This window comes from Astyanax mexicanus, chromosome 6 (assembly GCF_023375975.1).
Source record: "Astyanax mexicanus isolate ESR-SI-001 chromosome 6, AstMex3_surface, whole genome shotgun sequence".
Classification (NCBI taxonomy): Eukaryota; Metazoa; Chordata; class Actinopteri; order Characiformes; family Acestrorhamphidae; genus Astyanax; species Astyanax mexicanus.
In genome coordinates, this window is record NC_064413.1 from 49,423,335 (window position 1) to 49,437,196 (window position 13,862).

The following is a 13,862-nucleotide window of genomic DNA, read 5'->3' on the forward strand; positions in this document are numbered from 1 at the left end:
ATAGTATCGGCACACACAGCTCATACCAACACCTTGTCTGCTGAGTATATTATAATATCGGCACACGCACCATGAGTCAACACCTTGGCCGCCAAGTATAATACAGAATCAGCCAACCTAGCTCATGCCAACAACTCAGCCACTGAGTATAATATAGAATCGGTCTGCACAGCATGTGCCAACTTATCGGCTGCTGAGTATAATATAGAATCGGCCCACGCAGCTTGTGCCAACATCTTGTATGCCAAGTATAATATGGAACTGGGCCACGCAGCTTGTGCCAACACCTCGGCTGCCGAGTATAATATGGAATTGGCCCATGCCGCTTGTGCCAAGGTTTAGTCTGTTGAGTTTAATCCATACTCAGCAGTCTAAACAACTTTCGGACGATGCTACCATACACAAGCTGAGCTCAGGCCGATTTTTCGTGGGCTATCAGGGTAAGTGGTCCATTTAAGGAACTATCAGTGACATCTGTGGGTAAGGTTACTGGTACCAGTTCAGCTATGAAAAAATGCACAGAAACGTCATAGTTCAGAGTAAACCTTCAGCGGCACGATCCAGCAAGACTTTCTTAGATTATAAGACGTGCCTGTTTATTTTGAGAATCAAAATGACGATGTTTATGTGAACTATTCTCTTTAAATTCCAGTCAGAACTCTAAAGTGGGCACTAGGAGTAATGCCAAAGTGCATCATAGCTGCAGGATCAGTCCCTCTGGAGCAGCAAGGGGCTTTAAGTGTTTTACTCAAGGCTACAAGTGACATTTCCCACAGAGCTGGGAAAAGTTAGCTTGAGTTGCATCAAAACTCTTCACCCGCAAGGCGTTCACTCACATTTAGGCTTGTGCTTCGACGGGAAAGCCTTTCCGCCAGGGTTTAACTCAACCATCACCCCCGTGGGAATCTTCCACAGTGACTAAAGGCTTTATTATTATATCTGTGAGCGGTGCTGCGTAATAAACCAAGGGCACAGGGCTTTATCTCCATCATTTCACTGCCGTCAAGGCTTCCAAAATATTTACAGTGTCTCTCAGAAAGGGCACGCAGGCCACTGTTAACTCAGCGTCTGCGTCCGGATGTTATTTGCGAGCACCCTTAAAGCGACAGCTTTATTGTATCACAGGACTGTAATGGCGATCTGTTTGCTGCAGCTGGTTTCTATCATGCTACAATCTCAGTGTTATGATCCATGTGCTAAAGGCCATAATAGATGAGCTTCTACTGTCATATAAATAAAAGAAATGCTCTTACTGGCACAAATTTCCAAACAGTAGTCATTTAAATTGGGTCTGTGGAGCTAATATGCTGAATAACTGCCAGAAACCATGTAAGGAAGTCTGGATTTAAGTCCATTTTAAAGTACAAAAATCGGTTATATTATAAGCTTTTTTAGAATGTTACTTAATATACTGTTCTTTTCGGACTATAAAGCGCACTTAAATCCTTTAATTTCCCCACAAAACGACAATGTGCCTTATGTATGAATTCTACCAATCAGGTATTAAGGAGCAGTAAAGCCACTCTGCTGAAGTACAGAGTTATAATGGTGAGTTTTCAGTGAAATTTCTCCAGCACTGAGGCTGGGTGCAGCAGCATTAGCATTAGCTGCTAGCTGCAGTGCTAGCTCTTTTGCTGTTTAGATGGTAATATTAGACTGTAGTCTGTGTGTTTGCTGTGTTTAAACAAGCTATGTGGAACAAACCGCTAGCTAATAGTACCCTGAGTGTTCCGGTAACCTAGGGTGTATCAGGGGTTAGCAGCTAACGCTAATGCTGCTGCACCCAGCCTTAGTGCTGGAGAAACTTTACTGAAATCTCACCCTTAGACATAATATTGAAAATCTAAGCTTACTGTAAATAAACGGAAGTGCTTTACTCACCCAAATAATCAGTTTTCAGGAGAGAAATCTGTGTAGATTAACATCCATAATAATATTCAGATGTAGAATCTAAGTTTAAACTATTATTATTATATAATGTGCAAAATATATGATGCTTCTTCAAAATGTAATTCTAACCTTAGCATGACCTAAAATAAAATGTGAAATTCGCAGCATTTCTGCATGAATTACTAATATTATTTTTTAGAAACCTTATAACTGAGATAAGCATGATAAGCATGTAGCTGTAGTGACACTACAGTCTCCCTGCCTGGGTTTTCCTGACAGAAAGACCGACCCAAACATGGACACAGCAGGTTCTGCCTGGACTGGCACCAGGATGGCGATTCGCCGTACTCCAGGCGGGATCCCGGCGCAGGAAACCTCGAGGCCTCATGGACGCCGCAGGCCTCGGGGTAAGCGTTCTAAGGGGTCCCGCCAGCCGGAAAAAGACCCCTTTTTCGGGGAGGATTTTCTTGGGGGGGCGATAAGGGTTGGTGCGGTAAGCCTCGGTCCTCACCCTGGACTGCGCAGAGCCTACGAGGACCAGAGGCGGGTCAAGCGCGACCCATGGGACTTTCTCGGGTGCGCTCCCAGCAGCTCCGAAGAAGAGGAGGAGCTCTACCCCGCACCGGCCTGTGCTCCGTTACCGTTCCCCCCAGGGGCGGTGCTCTACCCGGCTCTCGGCCGCACAGCTCCTAAGGCCATCCCAACTCCCGTGACTCTCGCGGCCGAGACGGCACGCTCCGTGAAGCTCACGGCCGGGACGCCGCGCTCCGTGAAGCCCGCGGCTGAGCCGCGCTCCATGACTCTCGCGGCCGAGACGGCGCGCTCCGTGAAGCTCGCGGCCGGGACGCCGCGCTCTGTGACTTCCGCGATGGCAAATAATCAGTTTTCAGGAGAGAAATCTGTGTAGATTAACATCCATAATAATATTCAGATGTAGAATCTAAGTTTAAAATATTATTATTATATAATGTGCAAAATATATGATGCTTCTTCAAACTTAAATCTGAGCTGCACCTCAAAAAAGTAAAAAAAAATGTAAAATTGAACTACTACACTGGAACGGAACTTTGTTTCGTCCCAGGTCCCATGTACCCAGGCAGGCACCGAGGTCCCCGGACTTTGTCCCCAATACTGTGCCCAGGCTGGCTCCTTGGACTTCCCCTCAGACATTTGCCAGTCCTGGGCACCCACCCGTGTTTCTGGTCCCTGTGTCTCTCCCCGTTTTGGTCCCTGTCCCTGTCTATGTCCCTGTACCCGTGTCTGTCTCTGTCTCTGTTCCCGTCCCAGTTACAGTGTTAGTTTCTGTCCCTGTTAATGTCCTCGTCCCTGTTCCCATGTCTAGTCCCGTCCAGTCTCAGTCTCCTGTCCAGTTTCCTGTCCAGTCTCCGTCTCCTGTCCAGTTCCCCGTCCAGTCTCCCATTCTGTCTCCGTCTCCTGTCCAGTCTCTGTCCACCGTCCAGTTCCCTGTCCAGCCTCCGTCCCCTGTCCAGTTCCCTGTTCAGTCTCCTAGCCCTGTCCAGTCTCTCGTCCAGTCTCTGTCCTCTGTCCTGTTTCCGTTTCAGTCCCTGGTCTCGTCTCCTGTTGTTCCCGGCCTCTCCCCGCCGCCAGGCCCCGGGGTTCGTTTTTACGCGCCTCGGGAGCTGCGCGTTTAGGGGGAGGCTTCTGTCACATCCTGGTCTCGTCTCGTGTCTCTGTGTGTCTTCCCCATGTGACCTATGCTCCCCTGTGTCTCCCGTCTCAGTACCTTTCCACCACTTGTCTCATTTTTAGCTCCGCCCCTTCCCCAGGTGTTTCCTATTCTTGTGTGTTACATGTTACTATAAATAGCACTACTTTGCCACTTTGTCTCCGTCGGTCTTTGCACCTTCCAATGTTGTTTTGTCTCTCTCAGTGTTATCAGTCCTCTTAGCGTTTCTCTGTTCTCTGTTTTTGCCATATATATAGTCTATTTCCTTGTTTATTTCTTAGTGTTTTGCTTATTGTTGTTTCCCTTGTATATATATCCCTGCCCTGTTTAGTTTTGGTTATTTCTTGGTTATTTTTGGTAGTTTCTAGTTTCTTGTTTATTCCTTGTTTATGTTCTTAGCTTTGTTTGTTTCTTTGTTTATTTACTCCCTGTTTGTATATATATATATATTTAGTACTTCTTGTTTGTTTAGTTTATGTTCACTAGTTCCTCTCGTTTGTTTTGGTTTACTTTATTATTACGTGTTCTTTGTTATTTGTTTATCTTTGTTATTTACATACATATATATATTTATTAAATTATTCGTTTCGTCCCTACCTGCTCCTCGTCTCCCTGCCTGGGTTTTCCTGACAGACACTGTTTTCTTGATTCTTCTTCGAGTACATGGCACACAGGTTTTGTGTATTAGGCAAAATCGTACCAACAGTAAACTGGCTATATATTCAACAAAGTTGAATATATATATTCTTATGAGGTTTTCATTCTGGTTAGATATACTATGTTTTTTTCCTCTCTTTTTTATGGAAGCTCATACAGAGTGAAGTTTGAACTTTTATTAATTTTACTGGCACCTTTTCTGTCCAGAATGATGGTTTCTGGAATGTAAAAGAAAAATCTATGAATTCTTCAGCATTGACTCACCAAAATACAGAATTTATACATTGAGTAAACTTCAGTGTGGCTTCACATTTTTAAGAGAGAAAAGCAGATTTACAGTACAACCATATTGCTGACCATTCACGTTACTAAAGAACAGGAGTCAAAGATCTGTTGATGTTCTCTTGCCTCCCTCACAGTCACAGATCAGAGCAGTATGTACATGATCTCATGACCTAATGTCGCATTTTCATCTTTGAATTAACCCTCTTCCACTGGAGGGAAACCAGTTTTACCCAGATCTGCTGGAAAATCTTGACCTGAGAGTTCAAAACATATTAAAGTACTGCACATATCTTTATCAAGAGGAGGAACCTCAGCATTATTAAACATAAATGTATTAGTCGAACAGGAAGTGGTCAGAGATGTGGGTAATTGTGGGAAGGAGAACTGGAGTGGGGGAGATACAGGGAGTGATAACATGTTTTGATTCACAGCTCTGCTGGGCTTTTCAGAGCAGAACATACTATTTTAAGAAACACGTCATGTTCAGGACCTCTGTTACTAGTTTTTATATTGAGTTTCCGGAAATAAACGGAATATGATCAATAGGAAATGAGATATAAAGGACGACAGCATGATCTCATACAGTGTGACGTCTTTGTAATGTGAAATCAGCTTTGGGATGGGTTATGGGTGGCTTTAAATTCCAATAATGACTCAATTTTGTAAACACAATTATTTTAATTTAATAATTCAATTATTTATTTTATTTAATTATATGAACCAAAGTTGCTTTTTTTTATCCGTGGGGCTTAAGCCACAACCAACAGTAAGATCTGTTGATCTTTTGATCACTACACTATATAATTCTGAGAAATAAGTACACTTACCTGTGATCTCCAGACTCCGGACAATATTACCCATGATGCACCACACACTGACATCACTTCCATTCATGATCACATGACACTGCACATGAAAATCAATATTCAGGTGAAACGCAATCACCTGAATATTGATTTCACCTGTTACACTCACTATACTGTATATACACCCTCACTTTTTGTACTTCTTGCTGAGTATTGACGGATTTATCCTCGTACAACACGATTTTTTCTCTGCCCGTGTTAACTCTCTTGTTTTCGACCTTGTTTTTGCATTTATCAACCCTAATTCTGAACCCTGGCCTACCCTCTTAAATATTGCCTTGCTGTGCTTAACCTCTGAACTGTTTTTTGATTCTGGTATGTTTAATCCAACTTGCTGCTGTTTACCAGTGTTGTTCTTGCTCGTTCTGACTATTCCTTTGTCTGCTACTTTATATTTTAATTATTTAGTATATTTATTAAGTATTTATATTATTTATGCTCTTTAAGAGCTAGTCTGACTTTGGTGCATTGTAATTTTAGCAGCGCAGGATTGTCCAAAACTTCTAAGCAAAGGAAACTGACCTGCTCCTGCTTGTAAACATTTCTCCAAAATTCCAAATAAAAATATTGTCATTTAGAGCATTTATTTGAAGAAAATAAAAAATGGCTGAAATAACAAAACAGATGCAAAAGACCTTTCAGACCTCAAATAATGCAAAGAAAACAAGTTCATATTCATAAAGTTTTAAGAGTTCAAAATCAATATTTGGTATTTTAATCACAGTTTTCATGCATCTTGGCATCATGTTCTCCTCCACTAGTCTTACACACTGCTTTTAGATAACTTTATGTCACTCACGATGCAAAAATTCAAGCAGTTCAGCTTGGTTTGATGGCTTGTGATCATCCATCTTCCTCTTATTCCTCTTATTATATCCCAGAGGTTATCGATTTGGTATAATCAAAGAAACTCATCAGTTTCTTATTTTTCCTCTCTTCAAGAAGATCAGTCTCCAGTTCAGTTTCAGGGAAATTTGAAATATTCTTCTCATAAATGCTGAGCTTTTTTCCACGGCTCTGGGACTCTTTACAAGAGTTTATGTGTCTTTCTGTGTTGATCTTGGATCTAAGTGGCGCCAGTCTTCTGAAGTTCTGAGGTACCATTTTTATTGAGTCTGGATCACGGAGGTGAAAACATTTGTAGTGTTTATCAACAACTCTGTTAAGTGTTCATCTAACTCTGGTGAGTTCTGACTTTATTGGCCTGTAGTTTAGGTGAATTTAGCATGAGCTGTAGGTTTTTATTTTTTATTTTTTTTAGAACTGTTTATTTTTCACAGTTTAATAATTAGGGGTCCAGTCCACAAGAAATATGCCTGATTAGCTTAAAAGGGGCTGTAGCAAAGGTCAAGGCATTTCTTTTCTTTTAAACAAAACATTAGCGCTGAAAACATTTACACATTAATGCATGCAAATACTCTGTAAACTTTTTATGCACATTAATCTAAAAAAATATATTTTAATCTTGATTAATCACAAACTTTATTGTTAATTAAAAATAGAAATTGACACCACTAATATAATAATGTAATTTAATTGTGTTAATGTAACATTGACGTTTTTTACATTTAAATATTCATTATCAGAATCTTTAAAACAAATGGAATGATTGTTTATTATAGGAAGCACTTTTATATATTATAAATAAATTGTGTTGTGATTAATCCCATTAATGTTACTATAAAAAAAAAAAAAACTTGCAATACTAATTTACAATTTGGACTTTAAAGCTCTTCCTGATTGGGTTTAATTGCTAATGTGCAACGCATACTTTTTCAAAGTCAATCTAGAGTTTCATCTATTTAAGATTTAACTTTAAAATGCTTTGGCCAACTGTTAGGAAGCCCTGAGAGGTGTTGTATTTATATGGTGGTGCACAGGTGAAATCAATATTCAGGTGATTTGCTTCCTAGAAGTGCTATGTGCAGTGTCAGGTGATCATGTGAAAGAGTAAGGTGCATTCTGGGTATCGTAGTCCAGAGGGTGGAGATCACAGGTAGAGCTTAGTGTAGGAGTATACGGGCGTGACACAATATGTACTTGCAAAAGTACTGCAAACACATCAATGAATTTATTATTAAATATTAAATATTACTGTGTATTATTTTAAAAACAAAAGACATTTAAATTAAGATGTGAAACAAACAAACTAAGAAACAAACAAACAAACAAAAAACAACGTGTTAGGTGTTGTGCAAAAGGATCGATGATAAATATGCTAATAAAAGTGCATCTGGCATTGTTCACCCCGACCCAAAAATAAAACATACTTAACATTTACACACTTAACATTTACTAAAAATTACTTATTACTTAGAATATTTAACTAATGTCTTCTAATTTCAGTTTGGAGGATTCATTTATTCATTCATTCATTCATATTATATTTTACTCAAGTATTTTTAAAAAAGAATATTTATACTTTTACTCAGTCGCTGTTCCAAAAGAGGCAAAACCTTACTTTTATTTCTTGTGTTTATATTTAACCCTTCCAAGTACTTACAAACCTCAACAATTATTTTAATGATTTTATTTATGTTACACATCAGACAGATAGGATACATTTTCTCAACTATTTTAAAAGCTGTGATTCTATTTTAATATTTTAGTTATTTTTATGTTATTTATTAATTTCACTATTCGCGTTTTAATCCAGCAGAAAGATCTGACATTAACTTTTTATTGCTTGTCTTAAAATAAATCTGCGAGCATTAAAGGAAGTACAGAGTCATGTTCTCCTGGGGGCTTTTGTGGAAAGCTGTAAATCTCAGATCGATTTTCTGAGCTTGTTAACTGTGTGGTGAGTCAGAAGGGGGGGCTTGTTCATGTGAAGGTTCACTGCAAATATGATTCACTCTTCGACCTTGTGGTGCTGAAGCTCCATGACCCGAACAGTGTCTGAACCGTAAAGTGGATCTACAGACTTATTCTGAGGACAATACAGTTTCCCACAATGCACTGCTCATGTCTAGAGAACATCGTAGGTCACTACATAAGCTGAGTCTGAATGTTATTACTAAGTTTTAACAGTCATGTCTATTTTAACAGTCATGTCAAAGCAGTCACCAAATCAGTATTTTATCACCTCAAGAACATAAATAAGATAAGACATTTTCTGTCTAAAGCAGACCTGGAGAAACTCATCCACGCCTTTATTTCTAGTAGGATTGATAACTGTAATGGACTCCTAACTGGACTCCCAAAAAAGACCATCAAACAGCTTATTTATCTGATGTGCTCCAGCAGTATGAGCCAAGCAGAACTGTCAGATCATCAGGAACTGATCAATTAGCGCCGCCTAAAGTAAAAACTAAACACGGAGAGGGAGTGTTTAGCTACTATGCTGCTCTTAAATGGAACCAGTTAACAGAGAGCATTAGAAAAGCACCAACACCAAACATGTTTAAATCCAGACTGAAAACCTACATGTTTGATGAGGCTTTCAGCTCAGTTTAAAATACTGCAGCTCCGCCCACTTTTATTCTGTAACGGCACTTCTGTATCATGTTTCATTCAAGCTTTATTCTTATTTTATTTTTATTTCGAATTCTTTGTTGTTCTTTTACATGTTTTTAATTGTACTTTTCTTTGTTTTAATCATGTTTGAATCAATCTTGCTTTATTCTTATTTTAGTTTTTATTTCCATTTTTACTGTTATTCTTTTACATATTTTTAAATTTGACTTCTCTGTGTATTTTCTTATTTGTCAAGCACTTTGAATGACCGTTGTGTATAAGAGGTGCTATATAAACAAACTTGCCTTACCTTACAGAACACTACTTTAACAGCGGCATCTGAGACTAAAACAAAAGAGATAGAAATCTTGGCTCTTTAGAGAAACAGCAAGAGTAGTTCTGGACAGTTAAAACCAAGACTAGGTCTTTACATCTGGATCTGATACTCAGTTCAGAAGATATTCACCAATTTTTCTTGGTGAAAATTATTCAAACAGACAAATTAAAAATAGATTAAAGTGAATAAGACTTATATTTAGTTATATCTTTTGCATGCAATAACTTACTAAACCTGTGAACCACTGACATCACTAACCTTTTGCATTCTTCTTCTGTGATTCTTTTCCAGGCTGCAGTGGGTTTTGAGTCCCAATCAGTTTGGTTTCATCTTTCTTTAAAGGAGAACCCTGGTGTAAAATGCACTTTTCTTGTAGTAAAACATGATAAAAAGTTCTTATCTTTGATGAATAGCACACCTCCGCTCTCCCACAGCGTTCAGAGATCCAGAAATTTTAAGTTTGTCCAAACACCCTTCAGACTGGGTGACATGGGGCATAATTTGCCCCAATAAAGGGCTTTTTACACCGTTATCCAGCTCAAAGTAGCTCCACACCTCCTTGCTAGAATCTAGAGAGCTCTGGCATTTAAAACGAGGCATTAATAACTTAAAAAGTGCACAAGAAGCTTATTAAAAACACTGTTTATATCCTATAACGCTAGCTTCAGCTCAGTGGAGCGCCACCATCACTGTGTACTGATAATGACAGACATATAGAGACATATATACATAGACTCCACATAGCATAGCAGCCAGCGGCAGGAGGCAGGCTATGCGAAATCTATGTATATCCTCTTGAGACCCTTTGTCCTCTTATGAGGACTTTGCATTTCTGCATTTCTACGTCATGATTCTACATTTAAAAAAAACGTTAACCCTTTGTCCTCATATAGAGACACTGCCTGTAACATTTGGTGGTTGCATGACTACGTTACTCTCAATTGATTAAAAATAAGATGGCGAGAATCCCAGTCACAGGTTTCTACAGCCAGTCCAGACAGAAACATGGGCCAGGTAAAAAAACTCATCCATTTTTATATTTGAAACTAGTTTATTTGCTTACTGTAAAAAAGCTCAAATTTAGTTTTTGGACTAATTAGGTTCTTCGAATCCCAATTTTGCAAGGATCATTTTTAAAAGTTAAAATAAACTAATGTCTCCTTATAAGAACAATGTTATTTGCAAAAAAGCGACTTTCTGTACAAAGATAAAATTTAGTTTTTAAACTTGTTCGGTCCTACTGCTTCCACATAGATATGATGAATTAAAAATGCACACCAAGCAAAGGTTCAGGTTTTAGGAATATATATGTCTGTCATTATCAGTACAGTGATGGCGGCTATCTATAATCACCTGCAGTACTGCTCCCTGTTGTGATATGTTCTATAGTTGTAACGAGTCTTAAAGCATGGGAAAGGTGCTAAATATTAATAATTGATGCTGATGCTTAAGAAATCTATCCCAAATTCTTCACTCTCTCTTTGGGCTATTAGACTAATCTTAGAACCCAACTGTCTCAACAGTACTAGGTCCTGAGAGATCAGGAGAAACCCAGCCTGGCCCTCGCTGAGGAACACACAGGGTCGAGGCTTTTTGACAGATGCCCTTTAGATAATACAGATGAGAGGCCTGCTGCACTCGTCTCTGACAGCCAATAAACAACCATCACTGACTGAAGCTCCAGAGAGCAGACTTGCTGAAAAAACACAGATAGGCCTACTTAAATCCAGCTAAAGCATAAACATCCATCACTATAACTGATGCACGTTCAAGATCAGAACATCAGAAACTCGTACGAAATCACATCAGCTAGTCTGCTGATATCTGCACAGATATTCGGAATATTGCGTTCTTGGCAGGAGTGCTGAAGCAAAGCATTCTCTGGAGGTCAGAGTTGCTCTGGTGTCTGACAGGATTTTCTTTTTATACTATAACCTGATTTTGAGTTGTTTTTAGTTTGGTACTGCTTTGTGCCCAACAGTGCTGGGGTATAAAGCCCCCCAACAATGAGCTGTGGACAACAACCCTGTATTTCCTATAGTGTGGTATAATGTGATATAGGTTAGTATGGGTAGTGGGTAATGGGGTAGTAGAGTGTATAGTGTGGTATAATGTGATATAGGGTAGTATGGGTAGTGGGTAATAGGGTAGTAGAGTGTATAGTGTGGTATAATGTGATATAGGGTAGTATGGGTAGTGGGTAATGGGGTAGTAGAGTGTATAGTGTGGTATAATGTGATATAGGGTAGTATGGGTAGTGGGTAATAGGGTAGTAGAGTGTATAGTGTGGTATAATGTGATATAGGGTAGTATGGGTAGTGGGTAATAGGGTAGTAGAGTGTATAGTGTGGTATAATGTGATATAGGGTAGTATGGGTAGTGGGTAATGGGGTAGTAGAGTGTATAGTGTGGTATAATGTGATATAGGGTAGTATGGGTAGTGGGTAATAGGGTAGTAGAGTGTATAGTGTGGTATAATGTGATATAGGGTAGTATGGGTAGTGGGTAATAGGGTAGTAGAGTGTATAGTGTGGTATAATGTGATATAGGGTAGTATGGGTAGTGGGTAATAGGGTAGTAGAGTGTCTAGTGTGGTATAATGTGATATAGGGTAGTATGGGGTAATATAGAGTGTATAGTGTGGTATAATGTGATATAGGGTAGTATGGGTAGTGGGTAATAGGGTAGTAGAGTGTCTAGTGTGGTATAATGTGATATAGGGTAGTATGGGGTAATATAGAGTGTATAGTGTGGTATGGGTAGTATAAGGAAGTATAGAATACAAGCCAATATGGAATAATATAGGGTAATATAGGGTGGTATAGGGCGGTAATGGGTTGTTTGGGGAGTTACAGGTAGTATAGGAGTATAAGGTTATATAGGGTAGTATAGGGGTGTAAGGTCATATAGGATAGTATAGGGGTATAAGGCCATATAGGGTAATTTAGGAAGTATAGGGTAGTATAGGAGTATAAGGTAATAATGGGTATGTTAGGGTGTATAGGGGAGAATAGGAATATAGGGTCATATAGTTTAGGTAAGGGTGTATAGGGCAGTATAGTGTTATAAGGTCATATTGGGTAGGTTAGGGTGCATAGGCCAGTAAAGGAACATAGGGTAGGTTAGGGTGTATAGGGAAGTATAGTGTTATAAGGTCATATAGGGTAGGTTATGGTGTATAGGGAAGTATAGTGTTATAAGGTCATATAGGATAGGTTTGGGTAAATAGGACAGTATAGGAGTATAAGATCATATAGGGTAGGTTAGAGTATATAGGGTAGTATTGGAGTATAAGGTAATATAGTATATAATAGGGTGAATAGGGTAGAATAGGAATATAAGGTCATATCGGGTATGTAAGGGTGTATAGGGTAAAATAGGAAAATAAGGTCATATAGAATATGTTAGGGTCTATAGGGCAGTATAGGGGTATAAGACTCTATATGATAGGTTATGGTGTATAGGGTAGTATAGGAGTATAAAGTCATATAGGGTAGGTTAGGGTGTATAGGGTAGTATAGGGGTTTAAGAGCCTATAGGATAGATTAGGGTGTTTAGGGTAGTATAGGGGTATAAGTTCATATAGGGTAGGTTTGAGTGTATTGGCTCTGTGCACAAGATGGCGCCACCTAACTTCCGGGTAGTGAGTGGTAGGTATACTAGTTTCCGGTTGGAGTTGTTGTGGGGAGAACTGCCGGCAGGAGTACAGAGTGAAAGCGACCATGAGTGTTTTTAAAGTTAAGGAGAAACGAAAAACACAAAACAAAAAAAACTGACTGTGTTATTTTTATAATTAAAGGATCCTCTATAAAAAATTGGAGACACTGGGAAACATACCAAACTGTTATATTTTAATAATAAAATCAAAAAAATTAAATTCAACAACAATACTATTTCATGCCTTTATTTCCAATAACGAAGGCAATGGGCCAGTTTTTCTTTTATAAAATTCATTACTGTTGGTCACATGAAAAGTTTAAGGCATATTTACAAGCTTATTCAATAAAAATAAATAAATTGACCCATAAGAATCCAGAGCCAGTTTTGAATACAAAAAAAAATACAAAATTGATTCAGGTAAAACAAACGTTGTTTACATATTATTGGGATAATGAGGGAACACAAATATTTTACGGTTTGAATACTAATGTAATATAAATGCATATTAAACATTAACAAACAATTTTAGAGAACTTCTGGGTTAATCACACACTGAACTGTTTGAAACTAAGGATATACAATAGTAAACAACTATATATCTCCCGATGCCAGTATAACTTACAGAGGGTCTAGACACAGGGTAGAACTTATCTATCTATCTCTCTCTCTCTATCTATATCTATATATACATAATTATTTATAAATAATATATATATATATATATATATGTATGTATATATATATATATATATATATATATATATATATATATATATACGTATATATATATATATATATACGTATATATATATATATATATACGTATATATATATATATATATATATACGTATATATATATATATATATATATATACGTATATATATATATATATACGTATATATATATACAGAATATAAATATAAAATATATATATATACAAAATATAAATATAAAATATATATATATAATATATTATAAATAATGGGTTCTGGGTTAATCACACACTGAACTGTTTGAAACTA